The sequence below is a fragment of the Pipistrellus kuhlii genome, unplaced genomic scaffold (genome assembly GCF_014108245.1).
Source record: "Pipistrellus kuhlii isolate mPipKuh1 unplaced genomic scaffold, mPipKuh1.p scaffold_m20_p_32, whole genome shotgun sequence".
Taxonomy (NCBI): Eukaryota; Metazoa; Chordata; class Mammalia; order Chiroptera; family Vespertilionidae; genus Pipistrellus; species Pipistrellus kuhlii.
In genome coordinates, this window is record NW_023425532.1 from 1180799 (window position 1) to 1195740 (window position 14942).

A 14942-nucleotide genomic window follows, 5' to 3' on the forward strand; every position below is an offset into this window, starting at 1 on the left:
ATGTGCCCTGAACAGGAATCGAACCTGACCCCCTGATTCATAGGTTGTCCCTTCAACCACTGAGCCACACTGACTGGGTATAAAAGTGATGATTCTTATTTACCTTTTTTTTTACCTACCCCCCTGATTTCCATTCATGTTTAAAAACACGAAAGAATAGAATTTAAGTAACTATCTGAAGATATGCCACTGGTAAATGGATGAAGAAAACAGTCAAGTGAGTGTGGGCTCTGGTTTGAAAAATGTCACTGAGGGCAGAGGAGGCAAAGATTTTCTCCTAAGTTGACTTTTGAAACTGATAAGGAGGTGTGAAGATATCTGATGGAAGAGAGCAGAGGCATTCCAGATGGGGTAAAGGGCAAAGACAAGGCATAGAAATCAGGAGCAGGCAAGAAATTCCATTTTGGAACAGATGTTGACATTTTGGGGGTATTTTATAAAAAGAGGTGAACCGACACATCTTGAAGGCTAAGAAAAAATATTCCTGGGATTCCTCAACCAGTCTCTGACTCCCAGGACAGGCATTAGGTACGGTGTCTCCCCCAGCAGAGAATCCCTGATTGCCGGCACCCAATCTGGTCCTTTGTCTTCCCCAGAAGACTGAGCATACTACTTTCTAGCCTGTCATCACACTGTGACTCCTAATGCCTGGTTGTTAAATCTACTACCAGGCTGGTGACTCCGATATCTTTTCTTTACTTTTTCTCCTTAAATTTGCTCTATTTATTTTATCTTTTTAAAGAAGTTTGTTGATTTTTAGAGAGAGAGAGAGAGAGAGAGTAACATTGATGTTAGTGTACAATATTTACCTACTGCGTCCTGCACACCCTCTACGGGGATTGAGCCCATGTGCCCTTGACCTGGAATGGAACCAGCAGCCTCCCAGTGCCAGGCACGATGCCCAACCAATTGAGCCACACTGGCCAGGGATATATTCGCTTTATAACAATGACATAATGCCCAGAAGTGTTATTTTTAAAGTTTATATTCTGAAATAATTTTAGATTTATAGAAGAGTTGCAAAGACATTAGAGGGAGTTTCCATATCCTTCATTCAGCTCCCCCTAATGTTAGCATCTTACATAAACATGGAGCATTTATTGATGCGAAGGAAATAACATTGGCACAGTACTAGAAACTCAATTTAAGACTATTTGGATGTTACTGTTTTTCCCCCACAAATGTATTTTTTCTGTTTTAGGATCCAAGTTAGGATACTCTATTTGTGATCTCTTTCTGTGGAATAGATTATCACAATATTAGTGGCTAAAGAACATGCATTCATTAACTCCGTTTTTGTGGATCAGAAATCCAGACTGGCTTAGCTCTATCCTTTACTCAAGTGGCTCTGACCAAGGTGCAATCAAGGAAGATGTTGGGTAGGATTAAGGACTCATCTGAACGTGGGACTGGGGAAGGATCTTTTCTGAGCTACCACGGTTTATGGCAGGATTCCGTTATCTCCAGTCTGTTGGACTGTGAGCCTCAGTACCTTGCTGGCTGTCATCCTGAGGTACCCTCAGTCATTGCCACGTGTGTTTTTCATTCTAAGAGCCAGCAGCTTGCAGCATGGCAGTTTGCTTCATCAAAGCCAGTGAGTAAGAGAGTGATCAAAACAAGGTACAATCTCATGTAATCTAATCATGGAAGTGACATCCCTTGATGCCCAAGCATTCTGTTGGTTAGAATCAAATTACTCAAGGGGAGGAGATTACAGAAGACTATGAATATTAGTCAGGGGTCATTGAGAACTCATCTTAGAAGCCCCCTACCACGAATACCATATTGCATTTAGCTGTCATACCTTCTTGGTCTCAGACAGTTCTAGTCTGTCCATTGAGACAGCCTAGACATTGTGTGAACACAGAAGCAACGAGCACATCTAAGTACCCAGATCTTGGTTTCTAAATGCTATTACCTAATAAAAGAAATTGGGGCTTCTTGGAGAAATGGCTGATTTTAAGGCCAGTGTAGGAAAATATAATATGAGCCTGGAACATTGTGTAGTGCCAGAAAGTAAGAAAGTACACACACACACAAAAAGATGGGAGCATGTCATTCATAAGGCTACAGGAGCCAACTTGAAAGAGCTCCCAGTGGCCAAAGCTAGAACAATTTGAGCAACAACAAAAATGATAGTATTGGATTATAGTCCAAAAAAAAAAAAAAGAAAATAAATATTCATGATTTCATGATGTATAAACAAGGGATAGGATTGAATAAGTAAATGTTGGAGAAGAGACAATTTCTTATGTAAGACTTCCAAATGATAAATATAGAAGGAATGAATGAGGGAAATAGAAAATGGCCATTAGAATACCACAGTAATAATTGTTGCAAATCTAATCCACCAAATGCTAAAAATTGTGGATAACACTTTAAGGTGAACACACTAGTTGCACAGCCTTAAAGTAGTGTCTCTAAAATATTTATTAAATACAGGCATAACTCAGAGATATTACAGAGTTGGTTCCAGACCACTGCAATAAAGAGTCATAATATTTTTGCTGGGGAGGGTCTTGCTTTGAATATATTTTTTAAAAAATGCAATAAAGTGAAGTACAATAAAACAAAGTATTCTTTTGTCTAATTCTCTTCCCTCTAAGAGTTGGGCTTAATTCTCATTCTCTTATTTATTTTTTTAAAAATGTTTTTATTGATTTCAGAGAGAAAAGGAGAGAGAGAAACACACACATAAGTGATGAGAGAGAATCATCAATTGGCTGCCTCTTGCACACCCCTCACTGGGGATGGAGCCTGCAACCTTGGCATGTGCCCTGACCAAGAATCGAACCATGACCTCCTGGTTCTTAAGTTGATGGTCAACCACTGAGCCACGCTGGCTACGCCCCTCTTTTCCTCTTGATTATGAGCTGGATTCAGTGACTTGCTTCTAATAACAAGAGCATGGGAAGGGCAATAGTAACTTCACAATGGAGAAATCTGGCAGACAACATTAACCAAGAGATGAATGTTAACATCACCAGTAATAAGACATGGTTCTTGCACTAACCAGTTTGGCTCAGTGGCTAGAACGTCGGCCTGCTGACTCAAGGGTCCCAGGTTCAATTCCGGTCAAGGGCATGTACCTTGGTTGCAGGCACATACCCAGTAGGGAGTGTGCAGGAGGCAGCTGATCAATGTTTCTAACTATCCCTTTCCCTTCCTTTCTGTAAAAAATCAATAAAATATATTTTAAAATAAATTGTTTTTTGGCCATGAGACCAAAACTAGAGTCATACATTTATGAAGGCTCCCAGATATCCTATGCTCCACTGGATGAGTGTGTTGGCTGAGAGAAGGGAAGCATGCAGTGAACCTGACTGGTACCTTTTTCTGCCTGAGTCAACTTCAGAACCCCTTCATAGGGAGGTGGAGCCTAGACAGAGGATAGTAATATAGCTGAGCTTGGGGGGGGGGGGGCAAGAATCAGATTTCAGGATTGAATGTAGCAATCATGATACTGGAGAAAAGGGAGCTTTGTAGACATGGGCTTCCAGAAGTCACCAAAGTGTTGTTTTAGTTCTTTGGCTAAATACTAGCCTGTGCGGCTTTAGAGCAGTGGTTTTCAACCTTTCTAATACTGCAACCCTTTAACACAGTTCTTCATGTTGTGGTGACCCCCAACCATAAAATTATTTTCGTTGCGCCAAAACTGGTTTGGCTCAATGGATAAAGCATCGGCTTGGAGACTGAAAGGTCCCAGGTTCAATTCTGGTCAAGGGCATGTACCTTGGTTGCGGGCACATCCCCAGTAGGGGGTGTGCAAGAGGCAGCTGATCGATGACTCTCTCTCATCGATGTTTCTAACTCTTTATCTCTCTCTCCCTTCCTCTCTGTAAAAATCAATAATATATATATATATTTTTTAAATTATTTTCGTTGCTACTTCATAACTGTAATTTTGCTACTGTTATGAATTGTAATGTAAATATCTGTGTTTTCCGTTGGTCTTAGGTGACCCTGCTAGCAGTTCTCAACCATCCTAATATCATGACCCACAGGTTGAGAATCACTGCTTTAGAGGGAGACACTTTGAGGCCAAGCAGAGATCAATCCTGGGCTTCTGTCAGCTGAATGGATGCTTGTATAGATAGTTCTGAGAGACACGGATATTTTTACTAGTTTGAGTGGAGAGCTCTCACCCAGTACCCCAATGAGAAATAGAGACACCAGAAAGGCCCTTCCTTAAAAGAATGGCCACCTCAGGCCTAAAGTGGCTACAGACCCTTTCTAAAATATCATAAAAACATGTCTTCAGCCCTAACTGGTTTGGCTCAGTGGATAGAGGATTGGCCTGTGGACTGAAGGGACCCAGGCTCTATTCCGGTCAAGGGCATGTACCTTGGTTGCAGGCACATCCCCAGTAGGAGGTGTTTCTCTCTCTTCTTCTGGCACCATAATTCAGATGTTGGTATGCTTGAAGTTGTCCCGAAGGCTTCTTACACTATCTTCAACTTTTTGGATTATATATATATATATTATTGATTTTTTTTACAGAGAAGAAGAGAGAGGGATAGAGAGTTAGAAACATTGATGAGAATCATCGATCAGCTGCCTTTTGCACATCCACTACTGGGGATGTGCCCGCAACCAAGGTACATGCCCTTGACCGGAATTGAACCCGGGACCTTTCAATCCGCAGGCCGATGCTCTATCCATTGAGCCAAACTGGTTTCGGCTCTCTTCTCTTCTTGCTTCTCCAGAGGAGTGTACTTTGCCTCTTTGTACTCCAAATCCTTGACTCGATTCTTGTGTTCCTCCAGTCTGCTGTTGGGTCTCTGTATAATATTTTTTATTTCAGTCAGTGTATGTTTAATTTCTAGTTTGTCCTTTTTCATATTCTTGAGGGTCTTGTTAAATTTATCGGCCTTTTCTAGGAAATTCTTGACAAACCTTATAACTGTGGTTTTGAACTCTATGTCCAGTCGTTCGTTCTCCTCCATTTCTTTCGTTTGTGATCTGTTTCCTCATTTTCACTGCTTCACTGAGTTGGTAGGATGGCTTTCTGTGCTAGATGTCCTATATGGTTCAGTGGGTCAGCCTCCCAGTTACCTGAGGTGTACACTCTTGGTGCACCCCTTTGTGGACTGTGTGTACAGCCTTGTTGTAATAAAGTCTTGGTTGCTGTTGGTGTCACTGGAGGGAATTGACCTCCAGGCCAATTGGCTATGAGGACCTGCTGTGTCTATAATGGAAGAATTGCTGTCCTGGAGACACGTTTATGGGGCAGGACTTGTTCCAGTAGGGCTTTGATGCTCACTGAATCTGCCTCTTAAATGTGTCCCTTATGAGAGTAGTTGAAATCTAGTGTCATCTCACACCAGCCACTAGATACACTAGTTTCTGGATCTCCAATGGAGTGCAGGTCAGCTACTGTCTGAGGCCACCCAGCAGGAGCTACAGCAAGAACTAGTTTTCTCCTCTTTGCTTGGGATTTGGTGATTTTGAGCAGTCTGACTGGAGCTGCAGTTTATTTTGTTAAGCTGCCATAGGGCAGGCCATTTATAAGCAAAAGCCGCTGTGTGGAGCCTGGCCGGGTTTGTAGAATGTGTGGGGTGGGGTCTCAGGGCAGTGTGGGGTCTCAGGGCATCACTAGACTGGGGCATGGCAAACAGTGATGGCTGCCGTCAGCCCTCTCTGCCTTTCCGCATTTCCAAGATCCCGTATCACCACGCTCCAGTGCAGTAAACAATGATTGCTGGGCGCACCTCTGCAAAAAAGTCACCCTCACTTTCCGACCTGATAGCCGATAGTCCAGCTTCTCCCCATAAGCGTCTGGGTCCCCCAAGTGTCCCCAGACACTGGATTTCAGAGTGATCGGGAGCTTGTTGCCCTTTGGGTTGAAAAAAAGCCACTTGTCCAGTCACCCGCCACCAGCCCGATTCACGTGCCTCTGTGCCTCAGCTTTTCAGCATTTGTGCCCCTTTCTCTTTCCTTCTAGTTGTAAAACATCCACTCAGCCAGCTTTCCCATGGTTCTGGGTGATAGATGCTTTGTCTTTCAGTTGTAGTTTTGAAATTGTTGTGTGAGGCGGCAGTTTAGTTGTTTACCTTTGCTGCCATCTTGGTTTCTCTCCTGTTTCTGTTTTTCTGATTTTAAAAAAATATGTATTTTATTGATTTTTTACAGAGAGGAAAGAGAATCAGAAACATCGATGAGAGAGAATCATTGATCAGCTGCCTCCTGCACACCTCCTACTGGGGATGTGCCCACAACTCAGGTACATGCCCTTGACTGGAATCAAACCTGGGACCCTTCAGTCCGCAGGCTGACGCTCTATCCACTGAGCCAAACTGGTTTCGGCTGTTTTTCTGATTTTTCAATATATTTTTATTGATTTCAGAGAGGAAGAAGAGGGAGAAAGAGGTAGAAACATCCATGATGAGAGAGAATCGTGGTAGATTGGCTGCCTCCTTGGGATCAAGCCCACAACCCAGGCATGTGCCCTTGACTGGAATTGAACCTGGGACCTTTCAGTTCACAGGCCAATGCTCTATCCTCTGAGCCAAACCGACTCAGGCTCATCCATTGATTTTTTTAGAGAGAGTGGAAGAGAGGGAGGGGGAAAAATTGAGAGAGAGAGAGAGAGAGAGAGAGAGAGAGAGAGAGAGAGAGAGAGAAAGAGAGAGAGAAATCTTGATGTGAAAGACCAGGGCCAGAAATTAAACCTGCAATCCAGCTCGGCTGGTGTTGATCAGTGGTTGAGTATAGACCTATAACTTAGGTCACTGGTTCAAATGCTGGTGAGGGCACATGCCTGGGTTACGGGCTCGATCCCCAGTGTGGGATGAGCAGGAGGCAGCTGATCAGTGATTCTCTCTTATCATGGATGTTTCCATCTCTCTCTTTCCCTTCCTCTCTGAAACTAAAAATATTAAATTAAAAAAAAACAAAACACCACTCTGCAATCCAGGATTGAACCCTTGACTGGGAATTGAACTCAAGACCTTTTGGTGTGCAGGCCAACACTCTAACCATTGTGCAATGCTAGCCAGAGCATGTTCTCATGACTTTAAATAAGACAGAGAAAGGAAATTATGTGTGTGAGTGTGTGCTTACATGTATTTCCCATGTCTATTCACTGAGAAGGCCTAGAAATAGATGATCAATGAGCTCACATAGGATACAGATTTGATTTCATTTTCTATTTTTAAATATTTTTTGAAATAATTTTAGATTTACAGAAAAGTTACAAAATAATAATACCTTCATTCAGATGCATCTTATGTTAACACTAGAGGCCCAGTGCATGAAATGTGTGCACTGGGTGGGGGGTGGCCCCTCAGCCCAGCCTAAACCCTCTTGCAGTCCGTGAGCCCTTGGAGGATGTCCCACTGATGGCTTAGGTCCACTCCCCATAGGAAGCAGGCCAGAGCGGTCAGTAGGACATTCTTAGCACTGCCACAGAGGCGAGAGAGCCCCCCACACACACACCCCAACATTGCACTCACCAGCCATGAGCCTGGCTTCTGGCTGAGCGGCACTCCCCCCTGTGGGAACACACTGACCACCAGGGGCAGCTCCTACATTGAGCGTCTGCCCCTTGGTGGTCAATGCACATTATAGTGACTAGTCATTCCACTGTTTGGTCTATTTGCATATTAGCCTTTTATTATATGGGATTTTGCCACTTTTCCTCTACCATTCTGTCTTTTTCTATTTTTCTGTCTCTATTTAGGTCTCTCTCTAGGACTCTCTTTCTCTCTGTATTCATGTTAGGAGTCCCCAAGACCATGCACAAGTTTGGTGATTCAGTAGGAAAACTCATAGGGTTCAGCATACAGTTGTACTCAACTAATCTTTATCACTGAAAGGATAGATGCAAGATAGGAGCAACAAGATAAAAAGGACAGAGATGGAATGTGGAGAAATCCATGCACATTCCACAAGGCTTTCTTATGTTATCCTTCTCCTTTGCGCAAAGGAAACAGGCACATAGGACAAAGTCTGGAGGAAACAAGGCACAAGCTTTCAAGAGTCACCTCCTAGTGGAGTCACACAAGATACATTTACTTCCTCCAGCAAAGAGTTGTGACAACATGTCTAATGTGTTGTACATCAGGGAAGTTCATTAGAGACTCATTGCTCGAGAGTTTCACTGGAAGCTGATCACGAGGCACCCTCTACCTAGCTTGTACCAAAATTCCAAACTACCTGAAGGAATGCAGGTGCTCTGCATAAATCACACTGTTTATACAAACTGGTTAAGCCCAGTGAACCACTCTCATACTTTAGAAAAGGTTTTATAACAGTGTAGGGAATTGTTTACCAGCCAAGTTTCCAGATGCTAGTCAAGGGCCAACCTTGCAATGAAGTCTCTATAAGGCTAGGCAGTCTCAGGCCTATTATGTTAAGTCTTTCCTGTGCAAAGACATATGAGAAAGGCATTTCCTTATGTAAGCACAGTATCCTTATCTTATCAAAATCAGGACATTATGCTGATACACTATTATCATCTATTTTACTGACATTATTCGAAGTTTGCCAGTTGCCCCATGGCATCCTATATAATAAAAGCCTAATATGCTAAGTGTCTAGTTGTCCAGTCGGTCATTCAACCAATCAAAGCATAACCTGCTAATGATATGCTAAGGCTGCTCAACTGTTTGCTATGACTTGCACTAACCATCAGGGTACAGACACTCTGACTGGGAGGTTAGTTTGCTGCTGGGGTTCAGCTGATCAGGACTGAGTGAGACAGACAGGACATGCCCTGAAGCCCTCCTGCAGTCCCTCCCTGGCTGGCCAACCTCCCATGTCCCTCCCTGGCCCCAATCGTGCACCCATGGGGTCCTTCAGCCTGGCCTCACTCTCTGGCAATCTGGGACCCCTCAGGGGATGTTGGAGACCTGGTTTTGGCCCCATCCTGCAGGCCAGGCCAAGGGACCCCACTGGTGCATGAATCACTGGTGCATGAATTCATGCACCAGGCCTTTAATCCTTTATAATATTATAAAATATACATATTTTTTGCCTGGTACAGGATTAAATCCAGGATCACATGGTACATTTAGCTGTCATGTTTCTTTAGTCTCTTCACAACTGGATCATTTCCTTACTTTTTAAAAAAATATATTTTGTTGATTTTTTACAGAGAGGAAGGGAGAGAGACAGAGAGTTAGAAACATCCATGAAAGAGAAATATCCATCAGCTGCCTTCTGCACACCCCCTACTGGGGATGTGCCCGTAACCAATGTACATGCCTTTGACCAGAATTGAACCTGGGACCCCCCCAGTCTGTAGGCTGACTGGTTAGGGCACTTTCTCGCTTTTTCTTGTTTTTGTTTTTATGACTTTTGTATTTTTTTATTTTATTTTTATTTATTTTGTTAATTCTTATCTGAGGATTTTTTCCCCATTGATATTTAGAATGAATGGAAGGGAGAGAGGGAAGGAGGAGAGAGAGAGAGAGAGAGAGAGAGAGAGAGAGAGAGAGAGAGAGAGAGATTGACAAAATAGGGTACTACATAGCGGAGAGAGATTATCAAATAAACAATGCAAGTATTCTATTCTTCATGGAAGATAAATAAGATAATAGACATGTATCTGCTCATTTGTGCCAAAACACAGAAAGGAAAAACTAGAAAGTAAATAGATTGGTTACCTCAGCAAATTGAGAGAGAGAGAGAGAGAGAGAGAGAGAGAGAGAGAGAGAGAGATCAATCTGAGAGAGACACATTGATTGGCTGCCTCCCCCATGTGCCCCAACTAGGGCCAGGGAGTGAACCTGCAAACCAGGTAATGCCCCTGACAGGGAATCAAACCTGTGACCCTTTGGTGCACGGGCCTACACTCTATTCATTGAGTCTCACAAGCCAGGGCATGTCTTTGATATTTTTGAAGAGCAAAAACCTATTATTTTGTAAAATGTCCCTCAGTTGGAGTTTGCCTGATATTTTCTCATGATTTAGACTTGGGATATGACTTTTTGGCAGAAACACCACAGAAGTAATGTGTCTTTGTCAGTAAGTCATATCCGGAAACAGGAAATGTCAGTTTGTTCCCATATTGTTTGTGTTAATGTTGTCCACTTGGTTAAGGTGGTGTCCACTTTCTCCACTGTAAAGTTATCCTTTTTCCCACTATAATTAAGAGGTAATTTGAGGGGCAATCCCTTTGATACTATGTAAATATAGTGTTCTGCATTATATTTTTACCCACTATTGTTAGCACTCATTGATGATTCTTGCCTGAAATAATTCTTGCAGAAGTGGTTGTTAAACAGTAATTTTTTCATTCCATAATTTGTTTTTAATTTCATAATTTCTCCTATATTTATTTTTTGGTGTTCCTCTATAAGGAATAGTTTCTCCTTGTCCTCCATTTACTTATTTAGATGAGTTTGGACTTAAGGATCCTTTTTAGATACAAATTTATTTAATGGATGGTACAGCAAGATGCTCCAGGCTCATCTTGTACTTTCCCTGCCTCAGCCCTGGCATCAGATGTCAACAAGAAGCCCTGGTTCCTGTTAGCGAAAAGTGGTAATTAGAGGAGAGAAATCAATGAGATGCACATGAATTAGAAAAGAATAAAGTTATCTCTGTTTCCAGAGATATGATTTTATACCTGGGAAACGCTGGAGAATCAATGGTAAATGAACTCTAATAAGAAAAGTATTCACCAAGTGACAGGATATAAAATTAACAAAGAGAAATCAGTTATATATATATATATGGTTATTATTTGAATAATAACTGGTTATTATTTGAATATATATATATATATATTTGAATAATAACCAGTTAGAGGATATATTTCAATAATAATAGCGAAACCCCTATTCATAATAGCAACAAAGAAGATAACATACCTTAAAAGGGAATGTGGGGAAAACTGTATGTGCAGAAAACTTTAAAATGTATTTGTCAAAGTCTATCTTTACAGCACACACACACACAAAAATGTATTGTATGAAAAGTTAAAAAAAAATCAACCAGGAGGTCAGGGAATCCCATAATAGAATGAAGACTGTGACAACATAATCTAACTGTTATAAATTACCTCACTGAAGGACGTGGGAAGAAGACATGCTCCCCTAAGTAACCTTGGAAAATGATATTTTACTGGAAACTCCAAGGCTAAAGACAAAAGGAGCCATAGAAAAGCAGTGAAACTCAATTTTGATAACGTTGTTTCCCATGGGGTTCAGGCTAACAATTCTGATGTTGCCATACATGCCTACTGGGACCGAGCGATTAAGCAAATGGGAGGTGGATGGCTGGAGCCAACTTTCTCATGGTTGGAGTGGGAGGCTACAGAGAGCAAAAAGGAAAGGCTAGAGTGAACCATGTGGCACTGGTATAAATTCGTGTTTATCTTAAAGTATAAAGATGAACAGATGTGAAAATAATTATCTACACTAATAAGAGTCTAATATGCTAATTAGACCAAAACAGCCGAACAACCTTCAGGATGTCATTATGGACTTTCTTACTGATGAAGCCGTGGCAGTGGGGGCCAAGGCAGAGGCGGTTGGGAGTGATCAGGCAGGCAGGCGAGTGGTTAGGGGCAATCAGGCAGGCAGTCAGGTAAGCAGTTAGGGTTGATCAGGCAGGCAGGCAGGTAAGCAGTTAGGGTTGATCAGGCAGGCAGTAGAGTGGTTAGGAGATATCAGGCAGGCAGGCAGGAGAGCAGTTAGGGGCATCAGGCAGAGTGGTTAGGGCAATGCGGTAGGCAGGCAGAGTGGTTAGGGGTGATGAGGCAGGAAGGCAGGCAAGCAGTTAGGAGCCAGTGATCCCGGATTGTGAGAGGATACAGGCCTGACTGAGGGCCCTCCCCCCCAATGCACAAGTTTTGTGCACTGGGCCTCTAAATACATCTATTTCCTAGCTCCTAGAAACATAAACGTGGTAAAATAAATAAATAAATAAATAAATAAATAAATAAATAAATAACTGACACACCTACCTTTCCCTTAAGTGCCTAAAAGAATTTACATAGGGAGCCTGACCCAGGAAGAGAACTATTACCAGAGATAACTTTTTATCTGAAAGATGTACCTTCAGGGCAGGGCCAAAATCTGATTACCAAACACCTGCTCTTCTCCTTTTCCTGTGAATTGCCCTCCTTAGCTCAGGAAGGCATATAAGCGTAATTGCTTGACTTCCTTCGGGTCTCATATTTTTATGGGATTCTCATTTGTAAATCTGTTTTTCTCTTATTAATCTGTCTATGTCAATTTAATTTTTAGACCAGCCAACGAATCTAGTATATTTGACATCTGAAAACATTTTCCCATGGCAGGCAAATCACTTACACCTATGAAAATGAGAAATCTACAATGAGATGCCATTTCTTACCTCTCAGGTCAGAGAAAGAATTTAAATACGACAACACAGTCTGTGAGAAGCTGAGGAAAAACAGGCACTCAAATACATTGCTAGTGGGAATGAAATTGGAACGGCCTTTTTGTGAAGGAACTTGGAATACCTAACTTTTATACTTTCTAAAAATATATATATATTTTATTGACTTCAGAGAGGAAGGGAGAGGGAGCAAAAGATAGGGATATCAATGATAAGAGATTGATAAGCTGCCTCCTGCACACCCCCTACTGGGGATCAAGCCCTCACTGAAGGCATGTGCCCTTGACCAGAATCACACCCCGGGACCCTCAGATCCATTCAGCACAACTAGCTAAGGCAAAACTTTTATACTCTTTTGATGCACCAATCCTATTTCTATGAGTTTGCCCTGAAGATACACCTCAGATAATATGAAAATACATATATGGACAAGGATATTCTTTTTGGCATTGTTTATAATTGTAAAATATTGGAAACTAACTACATGGGCAAACATAGGAGAGTGGTTAAATTATGGTACATCTACAAAATAGGGTACTACATAGAAGAGAGAGATTATCAAATAGACAATGTAAGCTTTGCGCAGTGACAGTATCGTAGCCAATGAGATTTATCCGAGGCGCGATTATGGCTAATTGAAAAAAAAAAATAGACAATGCAAGTATTCTATTTTTCATGTAGGATAAATAAGATAATATACATTTATCTGCTAATTTGTGCCAAAAACACAGAAAGGAAAAAGCAGAAAGTAAATAGATTGGTTACCTCAACAAAGGTGGGAAGTGCAAAATGCAATTCCAACAAAAACAAAGAAACCCAACTATATTTTAAATGAATCACACAGCTTCATTGAAGGAGGCAGGGAGGGGGAGAACTAACTCAAGTAATTTTTAACATCAGATTAAAGACAAAAGGAACTGCATCAAGTATTGAAGCTAAAGTAGGCTTGTTAAACACAGTATTTGAGTGTGTTTAACATTTAGACAACCATGAGCCTAAAGACAAAAGCAACTGTATTGCCCTCTAAATGGTAGATTTGTTGTTGTTGTTGTTGTTGTTGTTTTTTATGTCAGAGAGGGAGATGGAGAGAGAAACATCCATGCTGAGAGGGAATCATGGATCGCTGCCTCCTGTACGCCCCCTACTGGGGTCTGAGCCTGCAAACCCCGCATGTGCCCCTGACATGATGAGAAAGAATCTTGGATTCTTTGCCTCCTGCACGCCCCCTTCTGGGGATCAAGCCACAACTCAGGCATGTGCCTTGATCAGAATCGAACGTGGGACCCTTCAGTCTGTAGGCTGACGCTCTATTCACTGAGCCAAACTGGCTAGGGCTAAATGATAGATTTGTTTGTCACAGTCTTATGAGCTAGCTTTCCAGTTACTTAATGTGTATTATATGATTACCCAAATAAGTAAATGTATTGTGGTTAATAGGAGACAGGTTTCTGTTGGAAAGGGGATTTATAATAATATGGACAGTGAGAAAATTAGAATGACCCTTGTGCTATTGGTTGAAATGGAAGATATTAGTAATGAAATTATGTTTTATTTTATTTTTAATATAATTTTATTGAGTTCAGACAGGAAGGGAGAGGGAGTGAGAGATAGAAACATCCATGATGACAGAGAATCATTGATTGGCTGCCTCCTGCAGGCCCCCAACTAGGGATTGATCCCACAACCCAAGCATGTGCTCTTGACTAGAATTGAACCTGAAACCCTTCAGTCCCAGGCCAATGGTCTATCTACTGAGCCAAACCAGCATGAATTTGTTTTAAAAATATGTACACCTATACCAAAATATAAAAATAGAGATAGATGTGTGTACACATGAATTAGAATACACACATACATTTCATAGCTCTGTACACTGAGAGGGCCTAGAAACATTTACATTCTAGTAGCAATGAAGGCTGGAAAAAAGTGTCTGGAGCATCTTGTAGTGACAGAAAAACATTATATGGGCAAGTCAAAGGGATACAGAACTCAATTTGAAGGAACTCCCACTGACCAAATCTGGGACAGTTTGAGGGTCAAAGGAAATAATTATAGTAACTGATTATAATTCATTGAATAAAATAAGAATATGAGTGTACAGAGATAAATACATAAGTAGGGAGAAGAGAAAGCTCTTATATGTTCTACTATCTTTTCTCTCCGGCTCCAACTAATAAATATCAAAGGAATGTTGGTGTTAGGCAATCATCAACCAATGCTAAAGTGCATGGTTCAAAATTTTTATAGAGAGGTAATGATAAAGCAAATTTAGAAAAATGTAAACAATGGACGGATCTGGATAAAGTGTACATGGAATTTCTTTGTATCATTCTTGCTTTACTGTACATTTAAAATTATATCAAAATTAAGTTCCCTCTCCCCCCAAAAATAAAGAAAATAGTGAGAGTCCTAGTACTGACATGTTGTTGCTAACTATACTAATTCTTTTATTTCCCAAATAAAAACTACTGTTGGCTAGTGGGGGGATGCAGAGAGGGGCGGGAAAGCACAGAGATGCTTTTTTTCCAAAACTGGTTTTAAGAGAGGAAGGGAGAGAACCATCCACTCGTTGTTCCACCCATTCATGCATTCATTGGTTAATTCTTTTGTGTACCCTGAACAGGGATCCA

General features: G+C 41.4%; 1 pseudogene; it reads left to right on the forward strand.

The window, feature by feature from the left end:
• The first annotated feature begins 12886 nt into the window (after positions 1 to 12886).
• On the forward strand, positions 12887 to 13037 carry LOC118731826 (annotated as a pseudogene).
• Positions 13038 to 14942: the final 1905 nt, after the last annotated feature.